Here is a 20074-nt window from a genome sequence, read left to right on the forward strand (position 1 = left end):
ATCAGCTCCAGCTCCATGCGTGGACATGAGAGAAGCCTCCCACAAGGATGGTAAAACATCAAAACATCCGGGTGTCCCCTGGGTAACGTCCTTGCAGACGGCCAATTCTCTCACACCAGAAGCGACTCAGGTTGCTCCTGACATGAAAAAAATTCTAGGATTTGCAGCACAGAAAGAAGAATTTAGAATTCTCTACTGGAGAATTATTTTGGTAAGATATAACTTTATTATGTAACTATTCATGCGATTTCAGGTTTTATTTACAATTGGTTGTTTGATGTCAATTGGTGTTGAGATTGGATGGGTAATTAATTGTCTGCTTTTGTGGTGAGGCATTGAATGTTTGCCTCTATGTGTTTTTTTAGTGTGTTGTAATCCACCCTAAATCACCTTGGGGAGATAGGGCAGACTATAAATAAAGTTTTATTACTTATTATTTACAGTGGGCAATAGAAAGGTTAGCCAGCTATGGTCACTCATCTACCTTAGGGCTGTTCTGCACAGCCATATAACCCAGAATATCAAGGCAGATAATCCACAATATCTGCTTTGAACTGGATTATCTGAATCCACATTGAAATATATCTCAGTTCAATGTGGATTTTATATAGATGTGTGGAAGTGGCCTTAGTGCCTAGTTAGTTAGCTATTATAGCTCTTAAAAGTTTAGCTCTTAAAAGTTTAGACCTGGCCTAATAGGAGACTGGTAGCAAAGATTTTAGAATTATTCAGATTTCTATACATTTATCTCAACTTGATGTATAAGAAGCCCCCAGTGGCTCAACGGATTAAACCCTTGTACTGGCAGAACTGTTGACTTGAAGGTTGGGTTACTGACCTGAAGGTTGTTGATTCAAATCCACGGAGAGCACAGATGAGCTCCCTCTGTCAGCTCCAGCTCCCCATGCAGTGACATGAGAGAAGCTTCCCACAAGGATGGTAAAACATCAAACATCTGGCAATGTCCTTTCAGATGGCCAATTCTCTCACACCAAAAGTGACTTGCTGTTTATCAAGTCATTCCTGATACACACACACACACACGAATATTGATGTATGTAGACTGAAAGTTTCATTCCCATGAATAAAAGTACAACTTTGCAGGAAAGTGATTTCTCTTTGCAAAGAGTGTTTCTTAGTTCAGATTGTGTGCCTTTAAATTTTTTGGCTTCAAATACATTGCAGTAACTGATAAAACTCTAACCCTGGTTTAATATTGATGGGGAAAGCAAATTTGTATGAGCTTGTATTTAATAACAATTTATATTAGTTCAGACTAGCATGGTGTAAAAGTCTGAGTACAATGTTCAAATCCCTATTCAGCAATGGTAATCCACACTCTCTCATTCTAGGAAGAAGGCAAAGGCAAACTTCTTGCCAAATAACCCTCATAATAAATTTGTCTTAGGATCCCCACCAGTCATAAATGACTTGAAAGGACACAACCACATCTTCTTCTACTAACTCATTGCTTATAAACATGTATTATATAATTTAACAATAATACTTGAAAGCTAAATGATAAATTTGTAAGAGTAGTCTGACATTGGTCAAATACAAGTAGTTGAATAAAACAAGATACATTACAAATATAATTGCTCAACAACTTCCTTTTTACCATTTTTCTTCATACTTTGAAAAATATTTTTAAAATTGTACAAAATGCTCCACAAAAAGTTGCAAATGGCATTTTGCATTGAAAACAGCATTTCAGTGTGTGCATTACCTTGCTAATGCCAACTAAATCTGAACACCTTCACTTTTTTCTCCTGGTTAACTTGATATTACTTAGGGTCTTTCCCATCCCAAATCAACCTCCAATGAATTTATCTGTTGAGTTTACAACTTATAACAAAGTGCACTTTAGCTAGTCTATTACTCAACTTTGCTGTTTTTAATTCCGTGTTTATTAAGTGTATTTTCATTTTCATAGGTTAATGTTTAAATTTTACAATTGGTGTATGTTTTTGTTTACTGATGTACTGTTTATTGTCACTGTTTTTATTTAATATCATCTGTGAGCTGCCCTGAGTCCCCTTTGGGGGAGATGGAGGCGGGGTATAAATAAACTACTACTTCTTCTTCTTCTTCTTCTTATTATTATTATTATTATTATTATTATTATTATTTTATTATGACACAGCAAACAAGATAGATATGCTGGATTTCATATCACAAAATCACAAGTCGAACACTTCCCAAGTGTCTAGTACTGTGTGATATATTTTCGGATGATGCGCGCAGATCCCAGCAGGGTGGCCTTTTGCAGTTGGCAGATCGTAATTTTGTCAATGCCTATTGTTTCCAAATGCCGGCTGAGATCTTTTGGCACGGCACCCAATGTGCCAATCACCACCGGGACCACCTGCACTGGTTTCTGCCAGAGTCTTTGAAGTTCAATCTTGAGGTCCTAATAGCAGCTGAGTTTTTCCTGTTGTTTTTAGTCAATGGGACTGTCACCTGGGATGGCAACATCAATGATCCAAACCTTTTTCTTTTCCATAACTGTGATGTCTGGTGTGTTGTGTTCCAGAACTTTGTCAGTCTGGATTCCGAAGTCCCACAGTATTTTTCCGTGCTCATTTTCAAATACTTATTATTATTACTATTATTATTATTATTATTATTATTATTATTATTATTATTATTATTATTTTCTGTACAGAAAGACATGCCAATTTTTCAAAAAGATGTCTTGCTTTCAGCAAATATTATGTTTTTGGTCCTACCAAAAGAGGCAAAAAGCTTTTCCTGTTGCCATTCTAGCCTGCTGTTTCATGTTGGTTTCCCTTATTGAATTATGACAAATGCTATTTCAAATAGTGTGTGTGTGTATGTGTATGACCTTGCTAACACCAACTAAATCGGAACACCACTACTTACAGCTTATGTTTCCAGAAATCTGGAATATATATATATATATATATATATATATATATATATATATATATATTGCATGCAGTTGAGCCAGAACAGCAGCTGTATTTTTGGAGTTTTTTCATGCCCCCACATTTACCAACTGATGAGGCCAGGAATATGGGAGACAATTATTCACTGAGGAAAGGATAAAACTTTATTGTGCTGGAAATTCAGATATTTTTCAAAACATGAGCAAAGGGATTGTTGTTACGTCTTCACATTCAGATGCTTACACCCCATGGGTTGGATCCAGCATTTTCTTCCATCTCCTAAGTAAAGCTCCATTGTGATTGCTTCTGCCTTCAAAATACAAGAAGTGATATTCTATACTTCTTCCTCCATTACTGCACTTCCAGACCCATCCAAGAAAACATAGGGAAGCATAATGGCCTCAGGGATGAAAGGAAAACATTTTTTAAAAACTTCTTCCCATTTTGAATACTGGAAATGTTTCAGCAGATCAGAAAAAGACCTCCACAAATGAAAGAAACTCTTTCACCCCTGAAAGCAAATTCGGGCTCAAATTCTATTTTTGGCTCTACTTTAATTTCTTACTCGCTCATTTTATTAGTTTCACAGATATGCATATTTTAAAATTACCTCAATAAATATGTGAAACGGAAAAGGGAGAGACAGACTATTGTCGGAATAGTATCTAAGCTTTTATAAGTATATGCATTTCTCTGTATGATTCCCTCTGTAGTGTGTGTCTTGATTTTGTTTTGACTTCTCTTCAATTTCTCATGTTTTCAATAACATTTCTCAGATATTAATGTTACTGCTAAAGTTATTTTCATATGCAAAATGTGTAACATGATGGATATTCAGATTTAAATTCTTCATTTAACCTTCGTTATATGGACACATTTGTATAACTTGGGTCAATGAGACAAATACAGTAGAATCTCACTTATCCAACATTCACTTATCCAACGTTCTGGATTATCCAACGCAGTCTGCCCTCCATCCTGATCCAAAGCTGTTTCTCTAGTCAACAAGGATTGAACTTTTTATGCATTTAATTTCCAACAATGTTGTTAACTGTAAGATCGTTTTGTGCAATTCTATCTTTATTTGTAGTCAATTTGTTAGTAGCCAATGTTTTTGTAGTCAATGTGATGTTTTGGTGCTAAATTCGTAAATACAGTAATTACTACATAACGTTACTGTGTATTGAACTGCTTTTTCTGTCAATTTGTTGTAAAACATAATGTTTTGGTACTCAGTTTGCAAAATCATAACATAATTTGACGTTTAATAGGCTTTTCCTTAATCCCCCCGTATTATCCAACATATTCACTTATCCAACATTCTGCCGGCCCATTTATGTTGGATAAGTGAGACTCTACTATATACATGGAGTGTGTGTCTCTGTATACATATAAATGCACACATAATAGCTGATACATAATGCTGATTGATTTTCTGTACTACAGTAGAGTCTCACTTATCCAACATTCACTTATCCAATGTTCTGGATTATCCAACACATTTTTGTAGTCAATGTTTTCAATACATCGTGATATTTTGGTGCTAAATTTGTAAATACAGTAATTACTACGTAGCATCACTGCGTATTGAACTACTTTTTCTGTCAAATTTGTTGTATAACATGATGTCTTGGTGCTTAATTTATAAAATCATAACTTAATTTGATGTTTAATAGGCTTCTCCTCAATCTCTCCTTGTTATCCAACGTATTCGCTTATCCAACGTTCTGCCAGCCCGTTTATGTTGGATAAGTGAGACTCTACTGTATTTGGTACCATTAGCAAATGAGAAGCCTGTCAGTTCTAGTTTGTATTTTGATTGGATTTAGAATCTATAATATATTACAAAATGCAGTATTGCTGCTCATTATCATGCTTTTTGCTCTGCAAATATTTTTTTGTTTCTATTTTATGCTTAGATGATTATTTATAGACATATTTATTGTATACTTCCACAATATCTATAATAATATAAGGAAATGTAGGCAATATTTTAATGAATAACTAATACTATTTTTTAAAAAGTAAAGGGTGAAGTGTTTTCTTATAGAAAGCAAATGAAATTGATTACAGTAGAGTCTCACTTATCCAACACTCGCTTATCCAACGTTCTGGATTATCCAACGCATTTTTGTAGTCAATGTTTTCAATATATCATGATATTTTGGTACTAAATTCGTAAATACAGTAATTACAACATAACATTACTGCGCATTGAACTACTTTTTATGTCAAATTTGTTCTATAACATGATGTTTGGTGCTTTATTTGTAAGATCATAATCTAATTTGATGTTTAATAGGCTTTTCCTTAATCCCTCCTTATTATTCAACATATTCACTTATCCAACGTTCTGCCAGCCCGTTTATGTTGGATAAGTGAGACTCTACTGTAATTGGGATTTCTTTTAAAAATTATGTCTATAAAATTATTTTCCTTGTTTTAAAACATGCGTAACTTAAGAACCAATGCAGACTGTGTTATTGTTACATTTTAACTGCTTTATGTTCTCCAAAAAAAACAAATAGGTTCAGGGAGGCCAAACTGCATTGTGACCTTAACCCCTTGCCCTTACAGCTGAGATAAAAGATCCTGTTGGGAGCAATTACAATTGCAAATAGCCCACTGTAATTAGCAGGCATGGGGTAATTTGGATTGGGACCGTGGCAAGGGCAAAGGATTAAAGCAGCCCTGGTCCTACCAAATTAAGTGGAGCCCTTTAATTCGGAGACAGAAGGCAAAAGACTGAAAGATCTTTGTGCTTAATGATAATTTATTGATTTCTAGAAATCATAGTCTAACACTAATGCCCACACCTGCTTGCTGTACAATGGAAAAATCAAGTCTTGAACAAAATTAGTACTAGATGTGTTTTATGAGAATATTTGGTTTTTAGATCTTAATTAAAATATGCTTTAAAATGTGTCAAATAAATTAAAAAAGCCTGAGACATTTAAATTGACATTTGAAATGTTGACATATTGAGTTATTTCATCACCCTAGTTCCATATTTTTGTAGAAACTGTTGATTTTCAGCTGGTCTTTGAGGGTATTCTTTCATTATTTTTATGTATGTATGTATGTATGTATGTATGTACCACATTTATACCCCGCCTTTCTCTACCCTCAAAGCAGCTTACATTTGGGAACCATTGCTGTCCAAGACTGTTGCCATCATGTCATCATGGAGGAGCCACAGGATGTTCACAAATTTATCAGGCATCTGATTTTCAAGAGGATGGTCCAGAGAGCATTACGATTCACAGTGTCAAAGGCCCTTGCAAGATCGATGAATGCCATGTACAAAGGTTGATATTGTTCCCTGCATTTTTCTTGTAGCTGTTGTGCACTGAAAATCATATCCACGGTTCCTGTGGAAGGGTGGAAGCCTTTCTGGGGTTCAGGGAGAATGTCTTCTGAAATAGGTAGAAGGTGACAATCACCATGACAAGGTGATGATTCGGTGAGGGGAAGAAATAAGTAAATGCAACACAGAACCACTTTCTTATTGTAGCTTTCAATATAGTACTCCTATTTGCTCTAAGGGCTTTCCCAAAGGAAGCAGCTGCTGAATTCCACTAAAATTAGACCATTGTCTTGATGGTTTGCTTAAAGGCACTGACAAATAGACATTTGGAGCAAAAGAATATGTTCTCTCTTTATTTTTCTCTTTGTAATTTTACAAAAGCTGTAACATTTAAAGATCGTACATACAGCTTTTATCCGAACAAGAAAAAGGTTTGATGAGCTGAATTGATATTTCAGATGGCTTAATTCACCTTTCAAATAAAAGCTCTTTGAAAGCATATTTTTCAAAAGATCAAAAATGTACATTGATTTGGAAGGGGAGTGAAAGGGGAAGAGAATGGAGAAGAGAATGTCATCTAGTTAGCCAAATGGTAACTAGTGGGAGGCATAATGTTTTCTGATGTTGGTAGAAGGTGGAACCTATGCTATGATTTAAGCTTTATTTTCAAGAGATAGAATTGTATAGAGATTCAGATGCCAGCAATGGAGCTTATAGAGATTTTCTCGCCCTTACTCCCTAATGGAAGCCCTCCCAGACCTTCACAAATGCTACACAGAAAGTCAGAGAATCCCTGTTAAATATAGTAAGCTGTGATCTATAATATCCTGGGATGGTAGAGGTGGGACTGACATGAAAATCGGTTGTGGAGAGGTCTGCATTGATCAGCTTTTACAGCAACAAATTATTTAGATACCTCTAATGGGTAACTGGAGAATAGTACAATCTGATGCAGTCAAATCTATTAAGAATCTTGTGACCTACACTGTTGAATGACAGTGTGATGGTTATGTAATAATAATATTAATTAATAATAATGTTATTTCTTACCCACCTCCCCTTGTGGCTTGAGGTGGGTTACAACATCGCTAAAAACACATAATCATCTAAAGCATTCTAAAAAATACACATATTAAAACATATTAATATAAAATACATATTAAAATACACAGAACCAAGATTAAACATAAGACACAAGTTTAAAATTCATTATCAAAACTGGCTGGATAGACCTGCTGGAAGAGATAGATCTTTAGATGGTTTTTAAATTCCAACAGATGATTTAGTTGTTGGATCTGTCAGATTGTTCCATAGTCTTCACGTGGCCGGTGGAAAAGTCCTCTGGAAAAGTCCGGTGGAAAGTTCCAGTCATGTCCTGGAAGCCTGGAGTAGCTGCCCCCCCCCCCCCCCAGAGGACCACAGTATTTGGAGCTCATTGGAGCTTCCACAGGGGAAGGAAATCCTGTGGTAACCTGGACCTAAACCATGTAAGGCTCTAAAGATCAAAAGGATTCTATGACCAGCCAAAAGGGGCAGGAATCTAGAAAGCAGCTTGTTTTCCTTATTTTTCCCAGCAGCTTGTCAACATCAATAGTACTCACCAATTGAAACTGATCCAGTGTAATCCCACTCACAGAGTTGCTGATCACCTCATTGTTAGGTTCTGTTCCAATGATAGCATCTAAGTTAGCTCTTATATGAGAGATTTTATCTGAGAAATGGTTGTTAAAGCATCACAATGAGCTACAGAAGGTTCCAATAATGGGTTCGGTGGGGAGGGCACTTGAATTAAGTCTCTCACTCTGAACAGTTCAGCAGAATGTGAATCTGCAGACGCAATGAGTGCAGAGAAGAAAGCTTTCCTCACTGCATGTATTGCCACCTAATAGGAGCAAATGTGCCCTCTATATGGTGTTTTGTCACATAAAAATTGTGTTTTTCACCATCTGTGCTCCAGTCATCATTTTTTCTGTTTCATTTCCCTGAGGATCTTTGTATACCAGGGAGCCTGATTTGTAACGGGTCAGATTAGATGGTTGAGAGCAATTGTGTCAATAGCCCTGGTTAGAGTCTGATTTCATTTATTGACCAAGGATCCAACAGGATTGTCTGTGATGCCAGCCATATTACCCTTCAAGACCTACTGGAATCTCAGAGGATCCATTAGCCTTCAAGGGCGGACCATTTTAATAAGTCCTCCACCCTTGCAGAGGTGACTTGTAGCTGTGATACTAGCCCTGACCAGAAAATGATCAGTCTATGACACCTCAATGGTATCGATCACCTCTGTCCACAGATCCGTATGTTCCAAGCTGAAAATTGCATCAAGTATATGAACTGCTGAATGCATCAGTCCAGAAACCAATTGGGATAGCCCATGTTTGTCATGGACACCATGAACTCCCCTTTTTGCCATGTAATGGCAGAAAGAGCAGCAAGCAGCGTGCATTGTCATGTGTTGCTACCCTTTCTGCCATCTGATGAGGACAGGGCAAGGATGCCAACATGCCCTGTCCCGTCCCTACCATGTGATGAGGGGAGGAAGGAAGGCACATGGGATGCTACAAACCACCTCACGAGCCTTCCCTTTAGAGGAGCAATGGCATGGCCTGAAAGGGTTGTGTGAAGAGGTCCCAGGTGAAGCCCTGTTTTGAGGGAGAGAAATTTTGTGAAATGATATCTCTGAAATCATGGCTAGTTCGTTGATAGAACCATGCTAGGCAGACTGAGAACATTTTGTGATTTGCTCCAGGAAAGTGTTTACATGTGTCTTTTACATGGTTCAGCCCCCCTCAGAGCTGTAGGTTTAAAAAAGAAGTCACTAATATGGAGTTCATATGGTCTAGTATCCTCTGTGTAATGGAAGATGAATCCCACACCACAGATAAAATATCTGTCGATTGTATTTTGCACTAAAAGAGGATGGGAAGTATACTGTCACAGGAGGTATAATATCCTAATTTTTTCATGTTCATAAGATCATTTTATATCAATTTATCTGTGTTCATTTTTCTGTTTGCAGCATGTCTGTGCGCCTGCATAGTAGATAAAATGTCATCAAAACAGTTGTGTTGAAACTTTCCAGTTCATTACCTACTGAAACAGTTTTTCAGACTTTTCCTGAATGACACAAATCCAATGTTCTTATGGATTTGGAGCCTCTTGGAATCAACTGTACATACATTTCCGCCAGGTTTGCTCCATTGTTTCCATACCTAGGTGGCCATTTGTGTTGGAAAGGCCTTCCAGAGGCTTCAAGAGACACAGAATGAGATTCAAGATCAAAACTGGAGGCACATTAGCCGAAATACATCATTGCCTGAAATTCCACATGTTGTTGCCTCAACATCCTTGTGTGTGTGTGTGTGTGTGTGTGTGTGTGTGTCAGGAGCAACCTGAGTCGCTTCTGGTGTGAGAGAATTGGCCGTCTGCAAGGACATTGCCCTGGGGACGCCCGGATGTTTTTGATGTTTACCATCCTTGTGGGAGGCTTCTCTCATGTCCCCGCATGGAGCTGGAGCTGATAGAGAGAGCTCATCTGCGTTCTCCCCAGGTAGGATTCGAACCTGGTAGCCTTCAGGTCAGCAACAGAGTGCAGTTCTCCCTGCTCATCTGCCAAATCTGGATGTAATGAGAAACTCTGTTGCTTGAAAAACATTAACATATGTTAAACTTGTTAGCAATTACTGAATGTGAACTGTGCCTAGTAGGCTTGAGCGATCAATGAAAAAAATGGTTCATTTCTGGCGCTTCATTTCTAAAGTCATTTCCGAATTTTGAAGCAAAAAATTCAAAACTTTCTGAAACTTCCAAAACTTCGTATGTACTTCGTTAATGGCGTGTGCATAAAGGAAAACATTATCGTCAATGGGGAAAATTGAGAGGTCTCTCTCTCCATCATTTTTGAGCTATCCTAATGAAATTTGCTACAGTGGTAGAACACATTTATAACTGTTAGCACACCAAATTTTAGAACATTTTCTTTATCCTCTGATTTTTGGTGAATTTTCATAGCTTTTATAATAAACAATTTTTTAATAATTGCAGAAATCTGTTCCTGGTTTGAAAGTCTTATTTCCTGTTTTGTTGGGTTGTCTTTACTTTGAAAGTCATTGTACTACTTCAGAAACTTTGTTTTTGTGGTTAAAACTTTGCTAAATTGGTGGAGAGAGACTCAACAAACCATAATGTTCTATTTTTTATAGGACGATGTCCCTTGCTGTTTTTATGACAGAACCAATTAGGAAATGACATTTATCAACCAGGAACAGAAATCAGAGCACACCACCAAATCACTCCTGACAGATGGCCATCAGCCTCTGAATAAGGAAATCTGTTCCTGGTGTGAAAGTGTTTGGGTTTTCTGGGGCTGAGAGTTTGTGACTTGCCCAAGATCACTCAGTGGGTTTCCATGGCTGAGTGGGGAATGAAGCTATAATTGTAGGACAACTCTCAAACCACTACACCAGGAGTCCCCAAACTAAGGGCCATTGGCCAGATGCGGCCCTCCAATGCTATTTACCTGGCCCCTGTCCTAAATCTTAGACCAGGAGTCCCCAAACTAAGGCCTGTGGGCCAGATGCGGCCCTCCAAGGTGATTTACCTGGCCCCTGTCCTAAACCTTAGACCAGGAATCCCCAAACTATGGCCCGGCCCATGGGCCAGATGTGGCCCTCCAATGCCATTGACCTGGCCCCTGTCCTAAACCTTAGACCAGGAGTCCCTAAACTACGGCCCGGCCCACGGGTCAGATGTGCCCCTCCAAAGTCATTGACCTGGCCCCTGTCCTAAACTTTAGACCAGGAGTCCCCAAACTATGGCCCAGCCTGCGGGCCAGATGCAGCCCTCCAATGCCATTGACCTGGCCCCTGTCCTAAACTTTAAACTTAGGGTTGACCTAAGTCTGAAATGACTTGAAGGCACACAACAACAACAATCTTAATTTTGGACTATTTCACCACAGTCTGGCCCCCCAACAGTCTAAGTGACTGTGAACCCCTGCACTACACTACACCATGCTGTCCCTTTTGTTTTTTTATGAATACTCCCATAAGAAAATGTATGGGTGAACTACAATTCCCAAAAGTCTTGGATCCACCCTCCCAAAACTCCCCTAGGATTCACAGCTGGTGTGTGCCAAGCTTTGTCCAAATCCATCACATTTCTCCTTATCCCAGATTATCTGCAGTGTGGACTATAATCCAGTTTAAATCAGATAATCTGGAATCAGATCCTGGGATATAGGGCAGTGTCAAACCTAGAGAGAAAAGTGGGGTGCCAATAATAATAATAATAATAATAATAATAATAATAATAATAATAATAATAATATCAGGATAATTTAAGATAATAGGGGGAATTATGGAAAATCCTTAGCAGGGTGATAGTTTGCTTTCCCTGATCATTGGGTGAAGAGTTCTAGTTTGGGGTTTTGCCAACACATTGTGATTGATTCCCCCTCCTTTTCCCCCTTTCCTCACAGTTTCTGGCAAAGGCAGGAGGAGTTTTGCAAGAGAGATTCTGCAAAATTAAAGCCCTGCAATTATCAAGCTCTCTCTTCCTTCTTGCAAACCCCTGCCCAGGTTTAAGCGCGGAAAGTGGTTTGCAAGGGAGATCCTGCAGAATTAAGCCCTGCAATTATCAGGCTCATTCCCTTTTGCAAGGGAGAGGAAGCCCGGGTTTAAACACAGGAATACAAGATCCAGTCTCCTCCCACTTCTGAACCCTGTTCAGACCCATAGAAAGCAACCACTCCAAAAGGTAAGGGGGATTTCTCTCCTAAATAGCAAAGGTTGGTTGAAGTAAAACACTTCCCCATATATCCAAAGGTTATTTGAAGCTATTTAGAAGCATGGGCACCAACGCTTCGAATTGGAAGGTTAATTTCAAAGTGCCAGACCATCTCGGAAAACCCTTCAGATCTATTTTGAATAACGAATTTATAACGATAAATGACTTTTTCCGAAGATATGCCCATCCCTAGTGCCTAGCACTACAAAAAGGCTTTAAGGCCTAATAGTTTTCAGTATCCAGTGATTAAAAACCACATATACAACAAGGATGGACTGAGCCTTATCCCTTGAAATAAAGCAGGTTGTCCTATGGGGAACATGTAAAAACGTTTTCATTTTAGGCCAAGTTAACACATTTTTTCTACCAAGAGGTTACCTACAAATCAACTTCTGTATAATTTCCTATTAAAGTCTTCTCCTGGCCCAAAAGGGGTAATGAGACTATAGGGGTATTGGGAATAAAAAAGAATCAAAACACATTTTAAAAAAATTACCCAGAAGAGCCTTGTGGATCCCAAAAAGGATTCAGCAGCAGATCATAAGTCTCCATCCCAATATATATTAGGAAAGAGAAAGTTGATAAGATGATAGAAGTTATAAAACAGATAGATTAGATAAACAAGACTGACAGGCAGTCAAGATATTCAAATGATGTTCTCATCCTAATTTTTTAAAAAAATAAAAAATACTGAATGTATTATTAATTGGTCTTTCTGAATTTACTAATATTGTGATCTTGATATGCACAGTGTAAGACTGTCTCTAAGAAAGACAGCTTGGAGGCCAGTGTCATGAAATTTCCTAATGAAAGCTCATGTGCTGACAAAATGCCTCATTGCAACTGTTAACTGAAATAAGTTGCTCTGTTTCCTTACAAAACAGTTAAATGAAATGGGCAAATTCACAAACAAAGAACAAGATGTATGTCAAACAAACAGAACATTATGTGAAGGGGAACTTTTTTTTTTTAAACCATGTAGATTAAAGAACAAATAACCTTCTTTAGACTTGAGGGATGTTCTGTTTGTCATCTGAAGGCAAAACTATCTAGCGTGAGCTTTGATCATGTGTAATGGATTCTTTCTGACTGGTTGTCAGCCTGAAAATTAAAATGCCACATTGGGAAAGCACACAAGCAGCTGTAGTAAGGAAAGATTAATCATTTGCTCCAACTAATGAAGACATCATCATCCATGTAAATCAAACCAATCCAAGATCATTATCAGCTGAATTTTCATTAGAAATCAAAATGCCTTTATCCACCCATGAAAAATACTAGCATGCAAACAACAATATATCCTTTCCCTTATGGCATTCTCCCTCCCTCCTTCTCTCTTTTTCTCACAGCTCTAATAATCCTGAAACGATCAGATAAACAGACTTTGCTCATTTTATGAGATACTGTAACAGAAAATGCTAAAATAAAAAACCACTGTGCTCATGAATGCTAAATTATTCAGATATTTAAATTAATTACATAGTTACAGAATGATTGCATCCTTTTATCCCCAACTAAGTAATGCAACCCCACACAGATACAGAGGGGAGGAAGGAGGGAGAAGTTGAGAGGAAAAAGGAAGAGAGAAAGAGAGAGAGATTAGGAAAAACAGCTGAGGCTGGTTGATTTTCATCTTCACCTACAATTAAATATTAATTTGCATGAAAACCCTGGGTCCCGTGTCCATCCCAGTTGTTATGTTTAAATCAATGATTTTGAAATGATACCTAATTATGGCATGAGATTTGGAACAAAAGGTGTTTTTCAGAATAGTGAGTATTAATAACATGCAAAGATAATAATAATAATAATAATAATAATAATAATAATAATAATAATAATAATAATAATAATAAAACTTTTATTTGTACTCCACCACCATCTCCCAGAGTGACTTGGAGTGGATCACAGAGCACTCAAGGTGTAACATGCAAAATATAAAAAGTTCGGAAACGAAACATAACAATAAACAGCCAACATAACTTCACAATGTCACAATACCCCCTGATTAAAAATAGTAAAATACAGTGATTGCTGCAGGTACAAACAGTAGTACTCAATCTCAGACCTGTAAAGTACATGATAGAGAATCTTAAGAGAATAGTAGAATACAATATGAACATTATGAACATTAGCTCTGTAGCTCTGTAATGCCAACTCTTGGTTTCACTATTACATTATGCCTTGGAGAAATATTTGCCAATCTTTCACTCTTAACATTTTGTTGTAGTGTGTTATATTGGAATGGATTTAATTAATTGTTATCTCTTTATGCACATGGGACTTTGCACTGTGAAGGTGCAAAATAATGTAATTGATGCAACAAAATAAAGTAAATAAAAACAAACAAACAAAAAAAATCCTAATTAGGAAGCAGCTGGCAGCCTGGATGTGGGACCAAGCTTTTGGCCCATCCTAAAATACAGTTGGTATAATCTGTATTCATTGGATTAATGTGAAGTTGAATACAGACTGGCTCTGACTTTTGGCCCAATGTACTGGCCCTGTTGTAACGGTCACACAGTGTTTTACTGTTTTAATGGGGTATGATATTGTTTTTTAAGTGTGTTTTTACGATTGTTTGTTTTTACTATATTTTGTATTATATGTGGCATTAATCTTGCCATTATGTAAGACTGTTCTGGGTCCCCCTGGGGGAGAAGAGCGGTATATAAATAAAATAAATAAATGGGTATCCCCAAAAAGGTTCGGATATCTTTTTAGTCTTCATTATGCCATTTGTTTATACACTCTCCAGCCAACTCTAGGGCCCATAGACACAGATGGAATATTTCATGGTCTGAGTTGTGTAACCAAAATTGTACACAAGTGGAATCCATCAAGCTACTTATGGAACTTCTGGAGGCAGTGGGTTGAACAAGAGCTGAATTAATTGTTTCACAGCAAAGTAGTTGAATATTCATGTAACCAATAATTGCCAGATTACTTTTGCTTATTTAACTTCTGTGACACAATAAAACATATTTTGCACCTTAACAATTTCAGCAACATGTGAAAAGGGCAAAGAGGAATGTGTGAATGCTTCTGCAAGTGTTGTGTAATCACTGAAAAACAATGAGATTTAAATTTCTAAGACATATCATGCCATAATTTCCCTGAAAAGTCTTTTCACTTGTGCAGACTTAAACAATGATATTTGAAATAGCCAAATTTAAAAATAAATGTCAAATTAATTGAAATGTTATAGAAAAAATGGTCCATCTCCCTAACCTCAAATGCATATTTATCTCCTAAAGTCATCTTTCCTTAACGAATTCACAAAGAATAAATACACAACATGGGTATATTCTACAGTACTATAATCTGAAAAGTTGCAAATAATGGATAGAATTCTATTGATGACATACAGGGATATAACTATTGCAGGCAGTGGGGTTTACATCTCTTTATATTTTTTCATACCTTGCAGAAAGAAGTGTCCAGTATATCCCTTCATAAAGGTGCTAATTTTGTTCACAACAGCAACCACTATGATGGGACATATCTCTATTTTTCCAGTCACTTTCCAACTGTCTTTCACAACCAGGGCCGGTTCAACAGGGGGGCGAATGAAGCACCCGCTGTTAGTGCACGTCAAAGAGGGGTGCTGGCCTGCACACCCCCGCCTCCTCCTCCCAGGCCCGCATCCTCTCGCCAGCCTTGCTGGCCTTGCCTGCCCCGTCTAACTGGCACCTGCCCCCACCTGGCTGCGATGCCTGCTTCCCCGCCATCTCAGTCAATAACTTCAGGTTTCACTTTTCTTGTACGGGACAAAAATGTCTTCACAGATATATTGTTATTTGCCATTGGGAACTGTCTTGTCTCAATGGTCATAATAACATAAATCTCATGCCAGTTTCCTGCAAACCATGATATTGAAAAGCAGAGGCCATATACTCTAATTGACCTAATTTTGGGGGAACAGTTTGAGATTCTCATTGGGCTCAGGAAGTACCAAAAACCCAGCAACATTATACCAAATGGTATTCTGAATCCAACTCTAACCCAGATTCTAACTCCCAATACAACAGAATTATAATGTGAGGTCGGAAAATATTCCACAACTCACTCGTACAGCATTTTAAAAATCCTACTGCAAGAGGGTTAAGAATTTCTTGGGAAAAAAGGGAAAGAGTTACACACTTGACACAATGTGAGTTCTATAGAAATTCATTTATTATTAACAAAATGGACAAGCAGTCTTCCTCACCATCCCTACCAAATATTATTTTTTTATCCCACTATACAATCCAGAGCCAGAAGGGCAATAATCACACTGATAACACTTATCAATATATGTCGGGCTGCAAAAAAAGCCACTGCTGCCTTGGTCAACACATTAGATCAACTGAACATCTGGGATGAACACATGAAAGAGCACACATAAAGCAGAATAACAATTAGATTGTGGTGCATTTCAGACCCACCCCCTCAAAAAAACCAGAAACATGGGATAGTAATTTATTTAATGTCAGCATAACCAGGAGCTAGATGCTTACTGTGAATCCTAAAAATTAAATAAAGATGCCATTTCCAGTATATCTTTCTGTGTTTCTTTCTCCAAGTAAGAAAGAGTCTGTAATGAGGAATCTTCACTGACACCTGAATAAACATTACTTCATATGCAGCTCCAACCAAGTAAAAGCCCTTGAATGTGCCAACAATCCATGCAGGGAGTGTAATCTTTGGAACTCCTTACCATGCACAATTTTCAAAACATGCAGTGCTTGCCCCACAGGATTGCATAGCATGGAAAGAAGCTTTTAAACATTATGGGTCACTAAGCTAAATTAGTTCCGCTTAGTTCACATTGAAATCTGTCTGACTTTTTGAATTGGGATTTTGTTCAGGTCCCTTTGATAAAATCTACAAGTATTTTCATAAACAGAATGGAAAGAATGCAGTTGTCCAACCTGGTCATGCCAGGCTAGATGTGGATACAGCAATGGACATAAGTCCCACCACTGTTGTCACTGCCCTCACCTCTGTCTTTACCCTTCCTGTGTTCTTCTGGAAAATCTGAAGGACTCTCTCCATGTCCACTTAAAGATTAATCATGTCCCTACACCAGTGTTTCTCAAATACCTCTGCGTCTCCAGATATTTTGGACTTCAGCTCCCAGAAATCCCAGCCAATTTACCAGCCGTTAGAAATTGTGGGAGCTGACATCCAAAACATCTGGAGGAGCAGAGTTTTGGAAACACTGCTCTACACAATTGGAAGATCTACTTCATATTTTTGGTAAACAAATCTGTCTTTTTCCTGCCCTACAAATTAACTGTGCCTAGCATGATATTCAACTAAGTAGATTATACTCTATTTGATTCTGGCAGGAATGGCATGGCACACAGCTAATGCCTCTTGATTCTGTAAAAGGTTGTCTGTCAATTTATCTATCTGACCATTTCTTAGCTCATCTTCAACAATGTTATGTATTTAATGTAATATAGAGACTATTTCAATCTGGGGTTGTTTCTTTTTTCCTCTTCACTGGTCTCTATCCCCATTCTAAATAACTTAATGGATCCCCTTGGACTTTTAAAATTCATTGGATATGTTTTATGGTATGTGTGTCAATGGTTCACAGTCCATGGGGTCCGGCATGCAATTTTACAAATAATTCCCTTTTTATGGTGCAATTAGGACTCTGTATCGCTCCTCAGGACTGGAGGTAAGTGTGAAAAATGATCAGTCATGAAAAGATTGTTCCTTGTTTTATCTGACACAGGAACCTGTAGGATTTTGTGTAGATGCAATGATGCTACAAACTGCATTTGCACCTGGACATAATGTGATCATATTACAATCTTTAAATATTAAATAAATAATGTTAAATAATGTACTGTTCTGGGCATGGCCTCATGTAAGCCGCCCCAAGTCCCCATTGGGGAGATGGTGGCGGGGTATAAATAAAGTTTTATTATTATTATTATTATTATTATTATTATTATTATTAATATGAGATTTTTTTTTACATAATATAATTAACAAATCAGGGTGGATTTTCATCAGAAATACAAAAGTTGGGGCAATTTACCCCATGGGTGCCTAGACTTTTAGAAGGCTTTAGGTGAAGAAGATAAAATACTTAATTGTTTTGAACATGATTTTAAAAATTATACATTATGAAGAGGATTATATTATGATTCCTCCCATTGTACCGTTAATGGAAATAGTTAAAAATATAGTTTATTATGATATGCAGAAGTTATTATTTCTATACAGCTGTTATTTTTTTCACACCAGTAGAGCATCTGTTATCTAAAATCGTTTAAAGCTGTCCACATGCATCCTGATACAGGGACACCTTTGCTTCCTGATGATTCAACGTACATAAATATTGTTTCATTGCACAAAAATATTAAACACATTATATAAAACTACCTTCACATCATGTATATAAGGTGCATATGAAACATATAAATTTCACATTTAGACTGGGATACTATCATAAAGTTATTTCATTATGTACAATATGCAAATACAGGTGTTCCAAAATCTGGGGGAGGGGATATCCCAAATCCAAACCACTTATGGTCACAAGCATTTTGCATAAGCTGAATTAGAATGTGCAAAATTTTAAAATATTTGTACATATTTTTCTAATTTTCAGTTATATTGTTGCCCTTTCTATAAAGTCAAACAGCTTTTAAAACCTTATCATTAGGAACCCATGAATCTGCTTTGAACTGTGTAAAGAGGGGAGGAAGAGGGGAGAAAGGGGCCCAAGAAAGAGGTATGTAAGTAATTCTATTGGTCACGTAAGTGCCTCTAATGATAATGGGCATAATCCATTTTTGTGCATTTCTCATTGCCCCACCATAGAATCAACATACCTTCCAATTTTTTTTATTATAGGGTTATGACTACATTGATGTGCATTCATGTGTCTCATTTCCAGATAGGTTTTGCTTGCTCTCATCCTCTTAATGCTATTCAATTCCATATTACCAGCATTCATTTTGAAAAATCCCAGAGATTAGACATCTTTAGTAATAATTATATGTTATGATTAAATACTAGGAAATATATCATTATGTTCATCCCCAAATAATCTTCCTTTATTCTCCTGCTCATCTCATTCAACTGCAAATATTAATTCATCCAAATCCTAGGGTTTAGGAAATAATTCTTATTGATTCCCCTTGACAAAATGTACTGTTCATCCGGAAGCCTTTCATACCCTTGCTTGACCTGGATAGAGAAAACACTGCATGTTGCCATCAACATTTCACTTCCTCTAGCCTATCATTTTTCTCTAGACTCTTTATTATCTGAGTTAAGAAGTATGATAGACTGCTAGATATTGGCAAGCCCTGATTAAAATTCATTTCACATAGCTGGCTGACTGCCTCAAAGGAGCAAAGGTTCTAAGAGCAGAAAAATCAAGATCTTTGAGGTGTTAAACATGAAAAATGGCTCTTTGTTTGATAAGTAGCATTTGGGATTTTTCTTTTCTTTTTGACCCAACAACTCGGTGTTATTGAAAACCTAAAAACCCAAGTTTCAGTTTTGTCATCTTTAGATTTTTCTGACAGTTAAACTACTATATGACAAGTACCATTTACCCTCACCAAATTTCAATAACTTACCAAAAGAAAGAGGAAGGCATAATAAGCTTGTGACACAGATAAATGATTTGTGACACACTCACCTTCTTTTGTTCTCTGAAAGAAACAACCCCATTTTAATGAAGACTTATATCTTTTCCATGCCATTTGTTGTCCTTTCCACACCCCCACTCACCCATCGGCACCAGAAATACTTTTATTCACTACTTCATCTCCAAGCTGACAAGTAACAGCTTGAAGGTAGGCATTTGGAATATAAAATGATGGAGAAGGAAATAATATAGTGCAATGACAAGATTATTGGTGCTGAACATGCCTTCAGTTCTTTTCTCAGCTAAGAGACCATCTACACTGCAGTATCTGACACAGCTTCATCCTATAGAATCTTGAAATTTGTAATTTGTTGTGATGCCAAAGCTTTCTGGCAGAGTAGGGAACCACCTCACAAAAGTACAGATCCCAGAATACCATAGCATTGAACTATTGAGGTTAATGTG

This window comes from Anolis carolinensis, chromosome 2, assembly GCF_035594765.1.
Source record: "Anolis carolinensis isolate JA03-04 chromosome 2, rAnoCar3.1.pri, whole genome shotgun sequence".
NCBI classification, from domain to species: Eukaryota; Metazoa; Chordata; class Lepidosauria; order Squamata; family Dactyloidae; genus Anolis; species Anolis carolinensis.